General features: G+C 42.6%; 1 pseudogene across 1 annotated transcript; it reads right to left on the bottom strand.

The window, feature by feature from the left end:
• Window positions 1-4713: 4713 nt before the first annotated feature.
• LOC309968250 (dnaJ homolog subfamily C member 8-like) lies at window positions 4714-18984 on the bottom strand (annotated as a pseudogene). Its single transcript has 2 exons — window positions 18980-18984; window positions 4714-5343 (listed from the first exon to the last, which is right to left on the bottom strand). The product of its transcript is annotated as a dnaJ homolog subfamily C member 8-like (transcript).
• Between the last annotated feature and the right edge of the window lie 549 nt (window positions 18985-19533).

The following is a 19533-nucleotide window of genomic DNA, read 5'->3' as shown; positions in this document are numbered from 1 at the left end:
ACATACGATATGTGGTCTTTTGTGTTCACCTAGCTTAATGTTTTCAAAGTTCATCAATGTAGCATATATCAGTACTTGATTTCTTTCTATTGTCAAATAATATTCCATCACATGGGTATGCCACATGTTTATCCATTTATCCACTGTTGGACATTTAGGATGTTTCTCCTTTTGGTCTGTTATTAATGCCACTATGAAAATTCTTGAACAAGCTTTTGTGTTGGCATATTCATTTTACTAACATACACACCTAAGAGTGAAATTGCTAAGTCATGTGGTAACCCTATATTTAACAATTTGATGAACTGCTGTACTGTTTTCCAAAGTGGCCACACCACTTTACATTACCACCAGTAATAAATGCTGGTTTCAATTTCTCCACATCCTGGACAATATTTGTCATTACCTTATTGTGATGATAGCCTTCCCAGTAGGTGTGAAGTATTATCTCACCATGGTTTTAATTTCCATTTCCCTAATAACTAATGATGTGACCATCTTTCCCTGTGCTTGTTGGCTATTGGTATATCTTCTCTGGAGCAATATCTAAGGACTTTATTCATTTTTAATTTGGTTATTTGTCTTTTTATTATTAATTTGTAAGAGTTACTTATATATTCTAGATTCAAGTACCTTATCAGATATATGGTTTGCAAATGTTTTATCCCACTCAGAGATCTGTCTTTTCACTTTCTTGATATTATCTGCAGCAAGAAAAAATTTTCAGTTTTGAAAATTTTCAATCATCTCTTTTATCACTTAGACTTTTGGTGTCAAATCTCAAAATCATTGCCTAACAACACCTGATCTTCAAGATTTACTCATGTTTTCTTCTCAGAGTTTTATAATTTTATCTCTTACATCTATGACCATTTTGAGTTAATATTTACGTCTGATGTGATTTAAGCACCCACTTCATCTTTTTGCATGTAGATGCCCATTGTCCCAACACCATTCTTTCCGCCATTAAATTGTCTTGGCACTTGTAAAGAAGAAAACTTCTTGTGTGTCTCTTTCTCTCTACTTACAGCACGATTCACAATGAAAACTTCAGTGACCAGAAGTGTACGTGTGGTTTTCTGGGGCTCCCTACTGTGTGTCTCCTGTATTACATTATTATCACACAGAACACTTCATTTTTGATTCTTCTGGTCACCAAAGGCGTGGGAGTTTTTCCCACACCAAGCAATTCTCTGTGATACGAGCTGGGTGCCCTACAATTTCATTCAATTCTGACAGTATCTACCTGGTGATAATCAGATTCCACACAGCAAGGGTCCAGTCCGACAAGACTGCTCCGCACTTCAGATGCCAACCGCAAAGAACAGAATAAAGGATACAGTTCAACAGTCAGACGAAGGCATAAATAGAGAAGATCTGGGAGGGTCCTGACCACAGGAGTTTCTGTCCCCACAGAGCTGGGGTACATCACCCTCCCAGTGTGGATGTGCTCACCAGCCTGGAAGCTCCCTGAATCCCATACTACTGAGATTTTTACGGAGGCTTCCTCATACCAGCATGATGAAATATTAATTCGATTGTTCAACCCTCTCCCCTTTCTGGAAGATGGAAGGTGAGGCTGAAAATTCCAAGCTTCTAAGCATGACTTGGTCTTTCTGGTGATCAGCCCCCATACAGGAGCTCACCCAGAGTCACCTGCATAGAACAAAAGATGTTCCTAGTGTTCTTATCACTTAGGAATTTACAATGGTTTCACGAGCTCTGTGCCAGGAACTGGGAACAGAGACCGATATATATTTCTATTATCTTACCATAGTATTATTATGAGGGTCAAATGCAATAATGTATATAAAATGCTCAGAATGGAAGCAGTTCTCAGTAAATGTGAGCTGCTATTGCTACCGCCTTGGTGGTTATAGCTGTTCTTGTTGTTATAATTATTGCTTGAACGATAACACCATTCACATGAGAGGAGAAAAAGAAATGGGTACATTTAAGTTTGGCCACATTGAGTCTGAACCATCTGGATTGGAGACATGTGAATTTGGGGGTCATCACCGTGTACATGGTGGTTGACTTCATAAGAGCTGGATAAAATCACTCAAGTTACGTGCAGATAGAAGCCTTCAGCTAAAGCCTGGGGATCATCAATATTTAAAGCAGAGGAGCCTGAGAGATGAACTTTAAATTCTTTCAAGCTCAGTGGCCATTCTTAACGTCTAATGTGTTCTCAAGAGACTAAACTGTACCCTTTCTTAATCGGTTACAAATATCTGTGTAATTTCAGAGGATTCATTCATCTGACAAGGAATAGGGTTGATAACAGTGGCTAAGAAAAAGCTGATTTGTGGACTGTGAGCATGTGTTGGAGGGAAAAAGGAAATAAATATTTTGTAAGCACCTTCTATGGGCCAGCCAGTGTTAGGCACCATCATAACCATCCTTTGATGCAAGGATTATTAGCCCATTTCACAGATAAGGAAACTGAGAATCAGAAGGTTAAGTGATATCTACTCTGGATCAGGTTGTATTTGTTTCAGTGTTTTAATCCCATTTTTTTTATGCTATAGTTTTGGGGGTTAGTACGGATAATCTGCAGAGTTTTTCTTTTGCACAGATATCTATTTCCTAACGTCCTTCCTGACCTCCTGGACTGGTTGCCTATATATTTATCATTATGCTAAAGTCTATATACGATGCAGAAACAAGGGTTCCATGACAATAGTTTTTCACTTCAGCTGCTCAGCCAGGAGTGAGAATATCACATAGTAAGACCCCCAAAAAAACCATAAGGTAAGCAAAATTGCTGAGTAAGAAACCCACTTTAAAGGTGGTCTTTCCCACCAATAATCAAGAGGCTTAGACAAGTCATTTTCACCATAGCAACAGAGGAAAGAGAATCTTGCTGCAGAATTAGCATCATAAAACCTAATACATTTGTACATAATTAGGAAGAGACAATGGTGTAGTCAATAAAATTGATAAACATTTAACTTGGAGAAATGGCAGAGCAACAGAATTCTTTGCAATTATTCACCAGCCCTGAGTATCTATAAAAGAGCAGAATTGGCCCAAGGGAAAAAAATTAGCCTGGAAAATAGACCAACACAAATTGCAGAACAAAACAGCAAAAGAAGAGGGGAACTGGAATCACGACCAAAACATGAGTTTTGGGGTTTGTTTTTTTTACCACACCTGATTGTGAGTTGCATCAGTGACCTGGTAGGGAAGTCTTGGTCATTACCATCAGAACTAGAGTAGACGCAATTTTTAGGCAGCCCACACTTGTCTATGCGATTCACTTTCATAAGCCTTTAAATTCAGTTCTTCAAATGTTATCTCATGGATGATGATTTGAAGCACTACGTTACTTACCAGCTGCCACCTGCCAGCAACAGCTCAGTTTCTGTTTCATTTAGGCATTCCAGTGAGACTTTAAATAATTCAAGGTGAAACTATCCATTTGGAAAAAAAATTGGAAGAAGCACTTAAAAAAAGATATTCTGGAATTTCAGGCAAATGAAGGTTAATTTGATGAGTTCAAAAAGGGGTATCTCTACCTTACGTCAAATTTACTGAAGAATCAGCTGAAAATAGATGGAAAAGCACCATAATTTCTTTTTTTTTTTTTTTTTTTTTTGGCTTTCTGGAATCAACGTCTGCTTCCAGCTATGATGGAGTAATTGGAATCAGAGTTTCCCTCCTGCCAAAACTATAAAACTGAACAAAGTATATGAGACACCTGTTTTCAGGCAATAGGCAGCAAATAACTGTGATCCCTGAGAGAGGGAAGCATGAGCTGAGTCCTACATTTACCCCATCTCTTGATCTGGGGACAATTTTGCAACTATGGCATAGGATGGTCAGCCCCAGGCAGAGAGTGATAGTCTCCTGAGCTGAGGAATCAGAGAGCTAAATTTGGGAGCTGCTAAAGCATCTGTAAATTTCAGTGCAGGGTACCAAAATTAAAGGAGCTACCTAGAAAGAGGATGATTTCCGAGGATTCCCTCCAGATTCCCAGACATGGGATAGACTTAATGAGCCCAGGAAGAAACTCCACACGGTCTGGCCTAGCACAACTGCTACAGGGTTAAGACATAACAAAGATGCTAGAGGTCACACAGTCTTAGCAGATACAGGAATTCTGGCTGAGTCACAATGGAGACATCTCAGTGAACACCCTGGGTATCCTGCTAAGACAATAGAAAGACCACTGCTTACGTGTAAGAACCATGCCCTAGGGTAAGGGCCACTCTAATCCCACTCTAACAAAGCCCAAAAGCAAGTCTCAACAACAACAAAATAAACTTCCAGTATATTAACAGTCAGAACAAAATTCAACATTCTTTAAAGGAAAACAATATAAACCAGATGCTTTACAAGGATTCATTCACAATGTCAAGGATATTATCATGAATTACTGGACATGTGAAGAAGCAGAAAAATGTGACCCATTAAAACACAAGTCAATAGAAACCCACCAGAAGATGACTCAGATGTAGTCATTCAAACACTAGGACTTTAAAATGGCTATTGTAAAAATGTCCAAGAATTTAAAGAAAGAGATGGACATAATGAATGTAGAGATGGTGAAATCTCAAGGAAAAACTAGAAACTCTAAAAAAGAACCAAATGGGAAATCTAGAATTGAAATTTATAGTATCTGAAATTAAAGATTTACTGGGTGGACTTAATAGCAAATTGGCAACTTCAGACAAAAAGGTCACAAATTTCCAGACATATCAATAGAAATTATCCAATGTGAAGAAAAAAGAGAAAAAAATGATTTTTAAATCTATTTTCTTGAGCTGCAATCTCTTCTTCCCTTATTCATTTCCTTTCATGCATCTCTTTCATTTCTCTCTCTTTCCTTTTAATTTCCAGCTCAGCAATGTGTTTTATGGTCTGTTTGTATACTGCTTCTTTGAACAGCTTGAGATCATCCTCCTCCACATTTGTAGGTTTTCCTTCCACTTTAATTGCCCTTTTTAATCTTTCACAGTGTGTTCCAGGTATTATTTCCCTGCCTGAATTACATCCAGGGCCCTCGTCTTTTGTTCCTGGTCCAGTAGCAACTTGTAAACATTGTCCACAGCTTCAAAAGGGTTTTGTGCTCCATCAGCATCACCCTCTTTTTTGTCAGGATGCTCCAATATGAATAACTGCTGAAACTACTTTCTTATTTCTTCATCTGTCACTTCAGGATCTATCTGAAGAACATCAGGGTTCAAGTTGAAGTAGGAGGAACCAGGACAGGTCAATCTTTCAATCTCACTTTTGGACTTTAGAACGGAATCTCTCTTCTTTATTTGTTTCACCTCACAGTAGAAGGTCATAAATGCTTCCTCTGTGCTGCCCCCTCCACCCCAAGCCTGCTCACTCCTACAGCCACCATTTCCCCAACTCGTTCACCACGTGACTCTTCCTCTTCTTTTCTATTATGTGCATTTAATGCTATACATTTCCCTCTTAGCACTGCTTTCACTGTATCTCATAAATTTTGATGAATTCTATTTTCAATTCAATTTAGTTCAAAGCATTTTAAAATTTCTCTTGAGATTTCTTCTTTGACCCTTGTGTTATTTGGAACTATGTTGTTTAATCTCCATGTATTTAGGGATTTTCCAGCTATCTTTTTATTTTAATTCCACTGTGATCTAAGAGTATGCATTGTAAGATTTCTAGTCTTTTAAATTTGTGAAGGTGAGTTTAATGTCCCAGAATGTGGTCTACCTGGTGAATGTCCTACACAAGCTTGAAAAGAATGTGTATTCTGCTGTTGTTAGATGAAGTATCCTATAGATGTCAATTATATCCAGTTGATTGGTGGTGTTTTTGAGTTCAACTATGTACTGACTTATTGTCTGCCTGGTAGATCTGTTCAGTATATGCAGAGGGGCACCAAAGTCTGCAAGTGTAATAGTGCATTAATCTATTTGTCCTTGCAGTTCTATCAGTTTTTGCCTCATGTGGTTTGACACTCTGTTGTCAGTTGCATACACATTAAGCATTGTTATATCTTCTTGGAGAGAAGAGACCTGGTGTCGTTATGTTAATACCAGACAAGGAAGACTTCCAAACAAGGAGTATTATCAGAGATGAAGTAGAAATTTTATAACAACAAAAGGGTCAATCAGTCAGGAAGGCATAACTATCTTACATGTATGTGAACCTTAGAGCTTCAAAATACATGAAGCAAAAACTGTCATAACTAAAGATAAATAGGCAAATCTACAATCCTGGAGAGAATAAGTGATAAAATAATTGGAACAAAAAGTTAGTACATGCGTTAGTTTTCTCTTGCTGCATAAAAATTTTTCACAAAGAGGTGGCTTAAAACAACATAGTTTTGTAGGTCACAAGCCAGGGTGGTCTTAAATGGGTTCTCTCCCAAGTGTCTCACAAGGCCAAAATCACGGTGTCAGCCACTCTGGGCTCTGTAGCCTCTGGGAAAAGTCACTTCTAAGGTCGTTCAGATTGTTGGCATAATTCAGTTACTTGAAGCTGTAGGACTGAGGTCCCTGTTTCTTTGCTGGCTGTTAATCAAGGCCACTCTCAGCAACTAGAAGCTACCTGCTTCCCTTGCCACCTGGGCCCCTCCATCTTCAAAGCCAGCACCTCTTCCTCACACTTGAAATCTCTCTGACTTCCTCTTCCGCTACTAGCCAGGGAAAACTGTCTGATTCTAAAGAGTTCATGTAAATGGAGCACATCCACTGGGATAGCCTCCCTAATCTTTTTTTTTTTTTTTTTTTTTTTTTTTTTTTTTTTTGCGGTACGCGGGCCTCTCACTGCCGCGGCCTCTCCCGTTGCGGAGCACAGGCTCCGGACGCGCAGGCTCAGCGGCCATGGCTCACGGGTCCAGCCGCTCCGCGGCATGTGGGATCTTCCCAGACCGGGGCACGAACCCGTGTCCCCTGCATCTGCAGGCGGACTCTCAACCACTGCGCCACCAGGGAAGCCCAGCCTCCCTAATCTTGACGTCAACTGATAAGTCATTTTAAACGTGTAGGGGAAGAAGAATACCTTTCCCCTAGCCTTCTAAGTTCTGGGGCTACTATAATAAAATACAGATTAAGAAGAGAAAAACAAACTAAAGTTTATTACATGTATAGCTCTTGGGAGAGATAACCAGAGAAATGAGTAATCCTCAAGGAATGGGCTTAGAATTCAGGCTTAAATATCATGATCTTCAGCTAAAAACAGAGAAAGAAGGGTGTGGGGGAGGCCAGTTACGGGAGTGATCAGGAAAAGTAAGGTAAATAAAAGTAAGACTAGTTATGCAGACTTAAGCTGGTACCTTATCCATTGATAAGAGTCTCTTGTGATTTATAGTCATCCTTCTCTTCCAGGTACAGAGAAGGAGAAACTCTCACAAACGGAGATTTCCTTTGTAAATGTAAACTCCTCCTGTAAAAGGGTAACTTCTACTTTAGTTTCAGAGCTACTCCTGTGTCTTCTGTTTCTCAAAATAATCAGTTCAAAATAATCCTTAGGACAAGGAGGCGTATTCTGGGGCGCCATATTTTGGTCTCTTCTACAATTGCATCTATAAAAGCCTCTTTGTCACGTAAGGTAATTTAATCATGGGAGTAACACCAGGGAGTGGAGGTCATAGGGCCCCTCTATGCGTCTTTCTTCCTATCCCAGTAATCATGATAGGGCAGATCTGAATAACACGATCAACATGACCTAATTGGCATTTATAGAACACTCGCTCCTAAAGTTGATTATAAGATCTAGCTATTCCACTTCTAGGTACCACCCAAGAAAAATGAAACCTTCTGTCCATAAAAAGATTTTTATATGAATATTCACGATATATTGTATAATTAACAAAGTAAAAGATTTTAATGATGCCATTAAAGCGTATGCCTCCTCGTAATAAAAATAAAGGCAATTAGAAACTCCAGGAAATTTTTCTTTTTCTGAAGTCTCTGGAGAAACATGAGAGAGCCAGAGAAGCTGTTAAATAAATGTTTGGAAGGATGCCCTGGTGCTCTCTTTCTTTTCTTCCTTCTCTGGACGGTCTTAGCTACAGACTTCGGCCTAGCAGTAGCCAGACGGGTATCACATTTCGTCCAAAGTCGGGATGGTGCACAACATCTTCAAGGCAGAAAGAAGTGGTGAGAGAAGCATCCACAGGTGATGGGCAGATTCCACACGTGTGGTGGTGATGCCACTGGTGGTGGTGTGCGTGTGCGTGTGCTTCTGTGTGATGGGAGGGATGGACTTTGTTATTGGAACCAAGCAGGACCCTGCAGGGCCCTCCCCGGTACCAAAGTCACTCCACGTCCCATTTCTTGTTTGTATAAAAAGGCTTTGGTCTCCTAGGCCTTCCTTGAGTTCCCAAGAGCAGATTCAAGCAGTTACTAATTAAGGAAGTGAGGCAATGCAGGAACAAAGGAAAAGCAGTTAAGCAAGGAAAGTAATGAGAGCTTAAGCAATAGTTCAGTGATAAAACAGAGTCCTAGTTCCCCTCAAGGGATGTACGTAACCATCTGACACAGATCTTTGAGTTGTTCTGCAAAACCTGAGACCACCACCCAGGTGGAAGATGGTGACTACATGCTGAACACAAGCACACAGACCCCAGACTAGTTGGAACCAGAAGTTTAATGATTAAGATTCTCAAAACACCACCAAAAACAACCAATCAGAAGAGAGACCACAAGCTGCAACCCTCACCCAAAACGTTGCCTTTAAAAACCCTTTGCTGAAAACCATCAGGGAGTTTGGGTCTTTCGAGCATGCGTTGCCTCTTTTCCTTGCTCGGCCCTGCAATAAACGCTGTACTTTCCTTCACCACAACCTGGTGTCAGTAGATTGGCTTTGCTGCACGTTGATCGAGGAGACCCAAAGCCAGGTTCGGGAACACTATTTCCACTATGGGTGGGAGGCAGCCTGGGCTATGGGATGCTTCTGGGACAGCTGTAACTACTGCTGTGATTTCTCTTAGCCATTTTTAATGTTGCCACAATGGGATTATTATTGGTGGGGGGAACGGGCAAGGGGAGGGAGGGAAATGTTTGCAAAATCTTAATTAGGGATTTTGCCATATATCTAGCTCTTTAAGAATAGGCTCCCCTCCACCCCTCTGGAGCTACAACCTATAAATTTTCTCACCCCTTATGTGCCTAAGTAGGAGAAAATAGACACATAATTTTAATTGTGCGCATGTGTGCCTATGATTGGTATCCCAGCTCGATTCTAAATCTAGCTGATTCATTCTGCAAGTGACAGCAGGGCTTTCAAACTGGTAGAGTAGCTCTTGGAAAAGCTCTGTGCTTCAGGGCTGAAGTGGGTCCTGGGAAAGAACTGAATTCTCCTCTCCTGTGTCCCTTCTCTCACTGCCCGCAGCTGGAGATAAAGCCTTCCTGGTCCACTCTTCCCTAGTCTGGGCAGTTTGCAATCAGCACACTTCCCTCCTAGTTTTTGGGCTAGTTCTACCTTTCCAGGGAGCATAGCTGCACGTTTACCTATTGCTCTGACGGGTTTTTTTTACCCTATTGCTCTGACGGGTTTTTCCAACTACGTCTGAGAAGACTAGGGACCCCATACAGAGGCATTCGCGGCTGATTGTAAGGCTAGAAGGTGGACAACAGGCTAGCAGAGCCCCAGACCCTCTATCCCCCTCACCGCTTCCTGCCCCCATGGAGTATCTTGCTTTTATCTGTTTCATATATAAGCTGTCACAGAAGGGAGATATCTATTGAAGAAAGTATTAGGCGGTTCTCCCCCCAAAATATTGAAACCAATAATATTCTAATGTTTGAAGACGGTCTTCCTAGAATACTTGTGAAGAAAACCATACTTCCAGAAGCTTCTGCTTATCTCCAACCATACGTGTTTCTTTCCTTATTCAAAGAATTTTTACTTACTCTTGGGCATAAATACTTGATGCTTATCTGAGGACCAACTTTTGATTAGAGCTTTGTCATAGAAAGTACACGAATGTATATACATCCCAGCAAAAAATTGTTTACAGTTTCAACCGAATGATGAACCCTGTCCTCGTACCCCAGGCTTGTCCTTCCGTTTTCAGTTTACCTGGTCCACGCTGGCATCAGTGTTTAAATGCCGTCAGGTTCTGGCAATGCTCTTTAAAATAGCTGTGACAGCTTTTCACAATTGAATTTTGTTGCTATTGTTGTATTTATTAGTTTTATTATTATATAAGTCAAACATTACAGAAAGCCTATAAAATAAAGAGAAGCAAAATCAAACAAATACTTAAAACGCCTGTAATCCCAACGCCTGGGGAGAAGCACAGATGGCATACCTCCTTCCAGCCCCTTTTAAAGACATTTTTAGCAATGAAAACGGGATCATGTGAAGTTTTAACTTGCTTTTTTTTATTTAGTGACATAGTTGAGTATTTTTCTATTTAGTACTCTTCAAAAACCTTATTCCGAATAGCAGGATGGAATTTCATCAGTCCTTCATCCAAGCCTTGCTGGTTGGTAGTTACTTCCAATTTTCTACAACTATGAACAATGCAACAATAAACGTCTTTGAAGCAAAATTTAATTCTTTGCCTACATTCAAGATTATTTCCCTAAGGTAAATCCCTTGCAGTGTTATTTTCGTACATATTCCCAAAGTGCTCTTCATTTCATTTTATATACCACCGCCTCTCACCCTCCCAGCAGTATGGAGGATTACCATATCACGGATCTGTGCAGATTCTGTATAACAATAATAATTATTATTATTTACTAACATGATAGGCAGGAAATAGCTTATTGCCATTTACACTTGTATTTCTTTGGTTACTAATTATACTGCCCTTTTTCATAGGCTTATTAGTCAAATATCTTTCTGCTTTTTGGATATTTCCACTTGGACGTTCCCCAGGCACCTCCAGTTGATACACCCAAAAGTTAACTCAGGGCTTCCCCGGTGGCGCAGTGGTTGAGAGTCCGCCTGCCGATGCAGGGGACACGGGTTCGTGCCCTGGTCCGGGAGGATCCCACATGCCGCGGAGCGGCTGGGCCCGTGAGCCATGGCCGCTGTGCCTGCGCGTCCGGAGCCTGTGCCCCGCAGCGGGAGAGGCCACCACAGTGAGAGGCCCGCGTACCACAAAAAAATAAATAAATAAAATAAAAAAAAATAAAGAGCTTTCACACATTTACAAAAAAAAGGCTGAAAAATTTTCAGCTTTCCTTGAAAAGCTGAAGATCTGGTATCATTGACCGACTTCCCCATCCAGAAATACTCTTCTGGAGGGAGCTGGCGAGGAGCTGGGAGCTGCCCATATTCCCCACAGTCCTTCTGTCCTTTTAGTAAAGGATAATTGTGAAGCAAGGGTAACAGTCATGACTCTCCGGCAGATATAAAAATGAACACATTAAAGATTGTGTTTAATTCATTCCTGAGGAGAATGGTGAGGTGTTACAACCAGTACAAAGGAGAATCCAAAGCTCAGGAATCTTGAAAAGAAAAAACCAAAAAGCTCAGGAATCTTGAAATAAACATGCCATTGGAGGCAAAACTGGGGGAGACAGGTCAGCTGAAACTCCATGGCAGAACTTACACGTATATAGACAAGAATTATTTTGCATTGATAAACAGAATATTGCCTGTCATAATCATCAGTGATTGCAGCCCTCCAACAGCGAGCTGGCGAGCCCTGAGGGAACTCAGGAAGGAAACAAAGCACGCCTGCCATCTAGCAGCCCTCAGACTGCAGCCACTCCCCACGGTGAGCCCCGAGGAAACTCAGGATGTGAAAACACAGGATACTGGCCCCAGATGGCTGAGATGCATATCAAAGGAATGATCTCAGTGAGCTCAGACTCTTGCATCTTCCCAGACATAGAAAAGCGCTAAATTCCTTAACTTGAGATGTATAGTTTTCTTTTATTAACAGTAACCTTTTGTTCCTACGACTTGCCCTTTGTTGCAAAACTCCCGTATATCCTCGCTCTCCCCTGCCTTCTTGGAGCAGTTTTCTCAGGGTTACTTGAGATGCTGCCTCCTGGGCTTGAAGCCCGAAAAATTCCCACCAAATAAAACATAACTCCCAGCTTTTAGGTTGTTGAGTATATTTTTTTAGTCAACAGCATTGTTATTGGTTATCTACAGCTTACAGAGTTGTAAAGCATCTCCCTAGAATCAAAATCAGCTAACCTGGACCTCATCCAGTCTAGACTCCAGGCAATGCAGTTTTCCACGGAAGCACAAATGTTCCCCTATGCTTCCGTTTCCCATTGTCCTATTTACGGACTGCCTGGACTCAGAAGCGTTTGTCCACCCGGATCCTACAGAGCTGTCATTTCTCTCGTTTTTACTCAGTTCCTTCAATTATAAAATGTACAGATTGGCACAGATAATCTCTAAATTACCTTACAGCTCTTTAATTCAAATATCTTCTTTTTTTGTCCGCACCGCACAGCATGCGGGATCTTAGCTCCCCAACCAGGGATCGAACCCGCGCCCCCTGCATTGGCAGCGCAGAGTCTTAACCACTGGACCACCAGGGAAGTCCCGTAATTCAAATTTCTTAGGGCAGCTTCCACCCAACACTCCCAACACACATCATCTCCATAAATTATTCTTCCTTATTCACATGCTTATCAGTGAGGTGTAGCTACCCTCATTTGTGCTAAGGTGTTAATGGGTGATGTTTTATTAATATGATACTGTATCCTCTGCAACATGTATTTCTACAGCTTCAATTACCACCCAAACCATCATTTTTGTGAAAATACCTCACAACACTCAGCTCCAAACACCTGCTGCTTCAGACCCTAAAGTCAGCAAAGATCTTCACCCCATAAGACTGTACCCTTTTCCCCAATCCCCGCCTCCCCCGGCCCCCCTTGGCCCAGTCCCAGAGAGAGGACAGCCTCTGTTGGCAAACTGGGGATGAAAATAAGTGAAGGCTGAAAAAAGTACCAACCACACTATCTTCCTGGACCCCAGCTGGGGGGCAGAGAAGAGAGTTAGGGTACCAAGCTAGAATTTGAATGGTTACACAACACTGGGCGTCCTGATGACCAAATAGAGCCTATTATATCTTGGGGTTTTATTATGAAATTGAAATGATTATTACCTGAACAAGACCAGAACAATTTGGGGTCAGATGGAGTTTTCACCTGAGAATAAGGAAAGAATCTCCCCACCCCATTCATTCATCAATTCATTCACTCAGCAAATATTTATAGAGCGCCGAGTAGGTGCCTAGGCCTGTCTTCAACTCTGCTTTCCATTCCTTCTACCTCCCAGGCACCCCACAGCCTTCCAGAATTACATCACTGTGTCTGAGGCGTGAGATAGATGGGCTCCAGCCTAGGCATTTACAACTAGCCTCCTGTTTACATTTCCTGAAGAAGGAGGCAGGTGGGCTCTAGGCTAGTTAGTTACAACCAGCCTCCTGTGTGTACTTCGAGATGGAAATAACAACAGGAACGGGGTAAATAGCTGGACTTTGTCTCCTGTGGACACTTTAAGATAGCAGTCATGGCAGGGACAGAGACGGGCTAAAACCTTGCTGGAGCAAAAGATCAAGAGGTCTCGTATTTCCCATCCTTGGGGCAAGGGAGACACTGCACATGCGCAGAAAGGCTCCTTAGGGGTCAAAAAGGAGGGGGCTCCACACCAGAATAGGTGGTGACAAGCCTCCCCCCACCTCCCCATAGGCCTCCGGGCTGGCATCCATCTCGAAAAAAGTTGCGCAGGCATGTTGAGGGGTGCCCCAGGGCAGGGCAGGCGTGGAAAAGAAATGAGATTATTGGCCAAAGGTAAACAAAGACCCGGAAGAACCGCCCTGTGTAAAGGACGCAACCGTCTCTTTACTGCGTTCCTCGTCATTAGGGAGCATGCCCACACCCTTCCTCGCTGGTGTGTATCTCTGCTTTGCTCTGTCTTAACTAAAGAAACTGCCTCTCCGTGAGCTCTCCCACGTGTTGCGCTGTGTCTCTAATAATAAACTTTGTACTTGTTTTTACAGCTTTTGCCTCCTTGAAACAAGCTTGCTTTCAAGCAGGGGTAAGAGTCAGGGAAACTTTGCTTCTGGCCTCTAGCCCTTGCTGGTCTAGTGGCTAGGATTCCTGGTTTTCATCCAGGCTGCCCAGGTTCGATTCCTCAGCAGGGAGCTAAGATCTTGCTTCAAGCCACCACTCACTGCTGTCTCTCCGAGATCATGAGCATGTCTTTCTCCTGAGTGTCCTTAAGTCAGAACCAGCTCAGCTACTTACTAATGGGGTAAGTTACCTTCATTAAGCTGCTGTTGCCATCACTTTGAAAACAGGGATCCCTCCCTGCCTTAAGAAAGGCAGCTACTACTTATTAAGTCAGGAAATGAATGTATGGACTCAGTCATGGCATTGCTACTTAAATGATAACAGCTAACATTTACCTAGTATTCACTGTGTGCCAGGCTCAGCACTCAGCATCATCTCATTTAATTCCTCACCACAGTCCTCCGATGTAGGTGTTTGTAGGTATTATTATCATCACATCCATTTTACAGACAAGGAAATTGAGGCTGAGAAAGAGAGGTTAGGGATTTGTCTCCCAGCTAAGAGGTGGAGTTTTGCATAGAGCTTACCTGCTAAACCACTGGGCATCACCCCCAAGGTAAGGGCTAAACTCCTCTCTCCTTCCCCTCCCCCAACACACTGTAACCACCTGACTCTCACACCCCAGTGCATCTCTCGAGCCCCCAGCGCATCGCTCACGCTGTTCTCTTCACGCTCAGTGACAGCTCCCTCCTTACCCAAACACTCACACACCAGCTCACACCTGTCCCCTGGTTATCCTCAAGACAGCTTTAGAAATCCATTTCTGGTGGTTTTCTTCTTCAAGCTCTCAGAGCCCTTCACAGGTATGCCATACACACTTCCACTCTAGAACTTCTATTTGTCCTTAGGATAAAGGTCAATGTGACCTTAGAGCTGAGGCAGGAGATAGATGGGCCCCAGGCTGAACAGCTGGAGTTTGTCCCCTGTGGACAGATACTCCAAGATGAAGAGGAGAAGCTAAGCCCCGCCTAGATAGAGACCACATAGTTCTCGTTCTCGAGGTCAAGGAGACCTTCCTGACTATACAAGCGCAGAAAGCCTTCCTGGAGGTCGAAAAGGGAGTGATGTCACCCGACCCATAGGCCTCTTCGCTAGAATCCATCTTGGCTAAGAGATATGCTCGCACACATGGGAGACCCTGAGATAAACCAAATACGGACTCAGAACCAGGCAAAGCAAGATGATTGGCCAAAGGACACCTGGAAGAAATGCCCCATATGAGCGATTCAAACTACCACGAGGGCACGACTCTCTCTCTGAGCCCACCCGTGTGTCTATCCACACATACTCTTTTTTCCTCCTAATAAACACTTCACTTGTTTCGCTACTTTCTGTTTCTTGGTATAAATTCGTTTTCTGCAAAGCTGTACAGGCGGGGCCTTGTCACTGGCCCCTGGTCTCATGAATAGGATTCAGTGTTCTCGCTGCCGCAGACTGACTTCAGTCTCTGGCTGGGAACCGAAATCCTGCTACAAGCTGCTGCAGGCCAAGGCCACCGGAGACCAGAGTCAAGCAAAGCCAAGGGAGATACACAGGAGGGCCCAGGAAGACAGGAACTTAGAATCTGGAGTAGGAACTTAGAGCAGGATCACAGGATAAATACATGTAAGTAAAGTATAAATGACAATGTCATGATAAGAGGGGCGGTTGAAATCAGCTTTGATGATCAGGTCATATGCACCTTGAATCCAGAGAATATGTGCCACGAATGCACCCCTAGGAGAGCAGGAATTGAAGTCCCTGTAGGAAGAGCCCCTATAGATGGACACTCAACTCATCCCTCCTCGCCATGGAAAGAATCACCCTGGACATGTGTATCCCAGGTCTTGCGCCCAGGGTACATCCCTGGTCCCACGCGATCTCCACGCACTAAGAAGGGAACTCCTAAAAGCTTGGGATGGTACAACTGTTTCCTAAGTTGGAAAAGGTCTTCAACCTCCAGATGACTTAAAATTAAATACACAGAACGAATTCAAATCTCGATTCATGTTTATGCTAACTTTGAGGATAACTGCACATACTTGGTATTGAAAGTATTTGTAATTTTAAAGAATTTAGCATTTTGGAGTCTGACAAATTTATCTTAAGATTCCAACTTCAAATGTGTACTTTATTAATTCAGACCTAGATTTTTAAGTTGAAAGGGATGAGAATTTTGCTAAGTTTGTAAATAGTATCATGATTGCCAGACTTGAAGGTTAATATCTATATAATTATTAGCTTCATTACAATTTTTTAAATATGTGGGAAGGCTTTGTATATTGGTCAGTTGCAAAACGTAGCCAAAAATTTATTAAATTTAAAAATGAGTTTAAAATAACTAAGAAAATTCAAGTAACTAAATTATAAGAAACCCTTAAAACGAATTGCTAAATTCACTAGCTTTATAAACAATTAGAATTGTGGGCTGAACTTTGAAACGTTTAAAGGTTAGTTTTATTTATTGCTTCAATAAATTACATAATTTGAAAATTTCTAAACCGATAAACTGCCCTTTGGGAAACTGAAAAATCTAACAATGATTACTGTTTATATGTCTGTTTCCTGCCACTAAACAATGAATTCATTGAGTAGAAAGCAACTGCTTCCTCATATCCCCATCGGCTGGCACAAGAAAGGCCAGAAGAGTAGAGGCCACCCATGGCAAGAACACCAGCAGTGAATGTTCATTGCTTACTAAACGCCAGTGTGAAGTCAAATCAGGCTACACGTTGGATCTGCTTCTTTTACTTGAACCTCTGCTCTCCGCTGCTTCTGTTCACTAAAAGGATACTGTCTCTACATAATGGCCTGCCTCGGGGAACCCTGCTCCTCTGCCTGAATGTTAAACCAAAGTGCCTTTGTTCAAGGAAACATCCGGACCTGTCTACCTGTGGATGGCTGCAAGAAAGAAGAAATTAACACATTCCCTCCAAGAGGGGGGCCGTTCCAGGGGATATCTGCAAAACTTATGACCTTTTTACTTTACTTCCTCATCTCCTCCCCCTCTCTGTGCTATAAAAGAAACTGGCATCCAAACCCCGATAGGATGGTTTTTTGGAGACACTAGTCTGCCGTCTTCTGGGTCTGCTGGCTTTCCGAAAAAAGTCGTATTCCTCGCCTCCACACCTTGTCTCCAATTCATTGGCCTGTTGTGTGGCGAGCAGAGAGAGCTTAGACTTAGTAACACCAGGACTGTGATGTGTGCTTTACTCACAGGATTTCACGGGATCCTCACCACAACCTGTGACGACCTGAAAAAGTTAAATCAAGGTCAATTCACAAAGCCAGGGAGTACTGGAGCCAGGGCTGAATCCGGGCTCCCTGACTTCAGGGCTGCATCTTCCCTTAACTTCTCTGTTACTAGTTGAATGGATGAAATTCTTTAACGGTGGGACTTTTGACAATCGTTTGAGCTGAGGAAATCGCATGCGTGTGCTGGAGACATGGGTGTGATTGTCCCGTGTGAACAAGCGACCAGGACAGCGACAGCGGATCTCGGTGGAGCTTCCTGGGACCGAGCTGAGGAACGGAAAAAGCTGAGTTTTCTTTAAAAGACAGAGAACGTGGAGCTTCTGGAAGGAAGGAGATAAGGGAAAGGATGGAGAAGAAAGCCACCTCATTTAGGGCTGGTCGACGTGAAGTGAAACCCCAAACAGCCCCCCACCGAAAGCTTGGTTATTGTGCTAATTTGTGGCAAATGAGGAACAGCAAGTCCACGCTTTAATTTACCGGCTAAGTTAGCGCTCAGAGATGGACAGATACGACGGTGGCCTTTTGCATTTTGAACCTCAAGCGTGTCCTCTATTGAAGAGTGTGCCGTTGGGGAGAGAATCAGACGTAAAGAGGGAAGGCTGGCTGGACGACGGGGTGCCCTGGGCCCGACGGAAAAGCCAACAGGGCCGTGTGCTGCACAGCTGGTAGCAAGTCAGGGGAATACCACACTCTGCTCAAATGGTGTTTCAGGCGTTTACCATGGTTTACCATTAAAACACGGTCACCTTCCTACCGTACAGCACGGGGAACTCTACTCAACACTCTGTAATGACCTATATGGGAAAAGAATCTAAACAAAGAGTGGATCTATGTGTATGTATAACTGATTCACTTCGCTGTACACCTGAGACTAACACAACATTGTAAGTCACCTATAGCCCAATAAAATTTAAAGTAAACAAATAATTTTTAAAAATTTTAAACAAAACCAAACCATGGTCACCTTGCCTAAACCCAGCTCCCAAGACACAATGGCAACACACCTTCAAAGATGTCCCCGGCAGGGGTCCCAGTGGTCGTTCTCAGCAGGTGTGACACAGCCCCTGGAGGGCACCCCGGAAATCTGTGGGTGCAACCTTTATCACAATGATGGAAGGGGACTGTGGGCATTTAGTGGGGGTGGACATAGCACAGTAAGTCAGAACACACAAGTCAAGACTTGAAACATCTCACGTGACTTAAAAACCCACTTATACTCACCTGAACTGCAAATTTAACTGTTTGACAGATACAAGGGATTTCTGGTACGGGGTTAATATATGTCGAGTTTTCTAAGAATGTGATCCACTACATAAATCTCGGGCAAACTAGATTTTGTTTTGTTCTGAACTTTACGAGAAGCGGCTCACTAATGCAGAAGCTGACATCAGGAAGAGCAACGAAGCTCTCGGCAGTTAAGTGGCCAAGATAGACGGACCCTCTCTGCAGCCCTGAAGTCAGGGAGCCTGGATTCAGCCTTCACCCCAACACTCCCTGGCTGTGTGAACTTGACCTTGATTTAACCCTTTTGGGTCATCACAGGTTGTGGTAAGGATTTCGTGAGATGGTGCGGGTAAAGCACACATCACAGTCCTGGCATTTAGTGACCAATAAATATTAGCTGCTAGTGTATCATGCATGGGTGACCTACTCTTCTGGCCACATCAGGCCAGTGTACCTGTGTGCCTATGGTGACCGCCCACATGAATGCCAGCAGTTGACCACTTCACTATGCCCTTCAGTGCAACTGTGCTCACGTCATCACTGGAGTACATGTTATTTTATTATGGGTGTAGTATTCTCCTTCAATGCCTTGTTTATATGAGATAAGGCATTATGTTTTGATTACATGTTAGATAGGTTATAATAATACAACTTTCATAAAAGAATAATTAATAAAGGATGTATTACAAAATATAAAAAGGGGGCATCGGGTGTGACAGGAAAGAACCATCTTGGGTAAATTATGGTTTTAGAGAAAGCAAGTATGCAACATCATGAGTTAGGATACAAACCGATGAGAAATAGCATTGCTAGAACACACAGATACTGTACATCACACAATTATGTTTTCAAATCAAATCCACCCATCTGTGTGCCTGCTGGCTGGCTTGTGGCTGGCAGAAGTATCCTCCAAACCAACAAGATATCTCTTAACTGAAGAAAAAAAGGGAAGCAGGGTTGGACTCCTTTCCCTAGAAGACTGATTCTCACATATTAGTGTGCATGAGGATAAACCGGCATGTTTAAGGAAAATAAAACTCCCAGGCCCTTTCATCAGATTCTTTTTTTTTTCAGATTCATCATGTAA

Source organism: Leucopleurus acutus (genome assembly GCF_964270905.1).
Source record: "Leucopleurus acutus genome assembly, chromosome: 11".
Classification (NCBI taxonomy): domain Eukaryota; kingdom Metazoa; phylum Chordata; class Mammalia; order Artiodactyla; family Delphinidae; genus Leucopleurus; species Leucopleurus acutus.
This window is presented reverse-complemented; position numbering and strand designations above follow the sequence as displayed.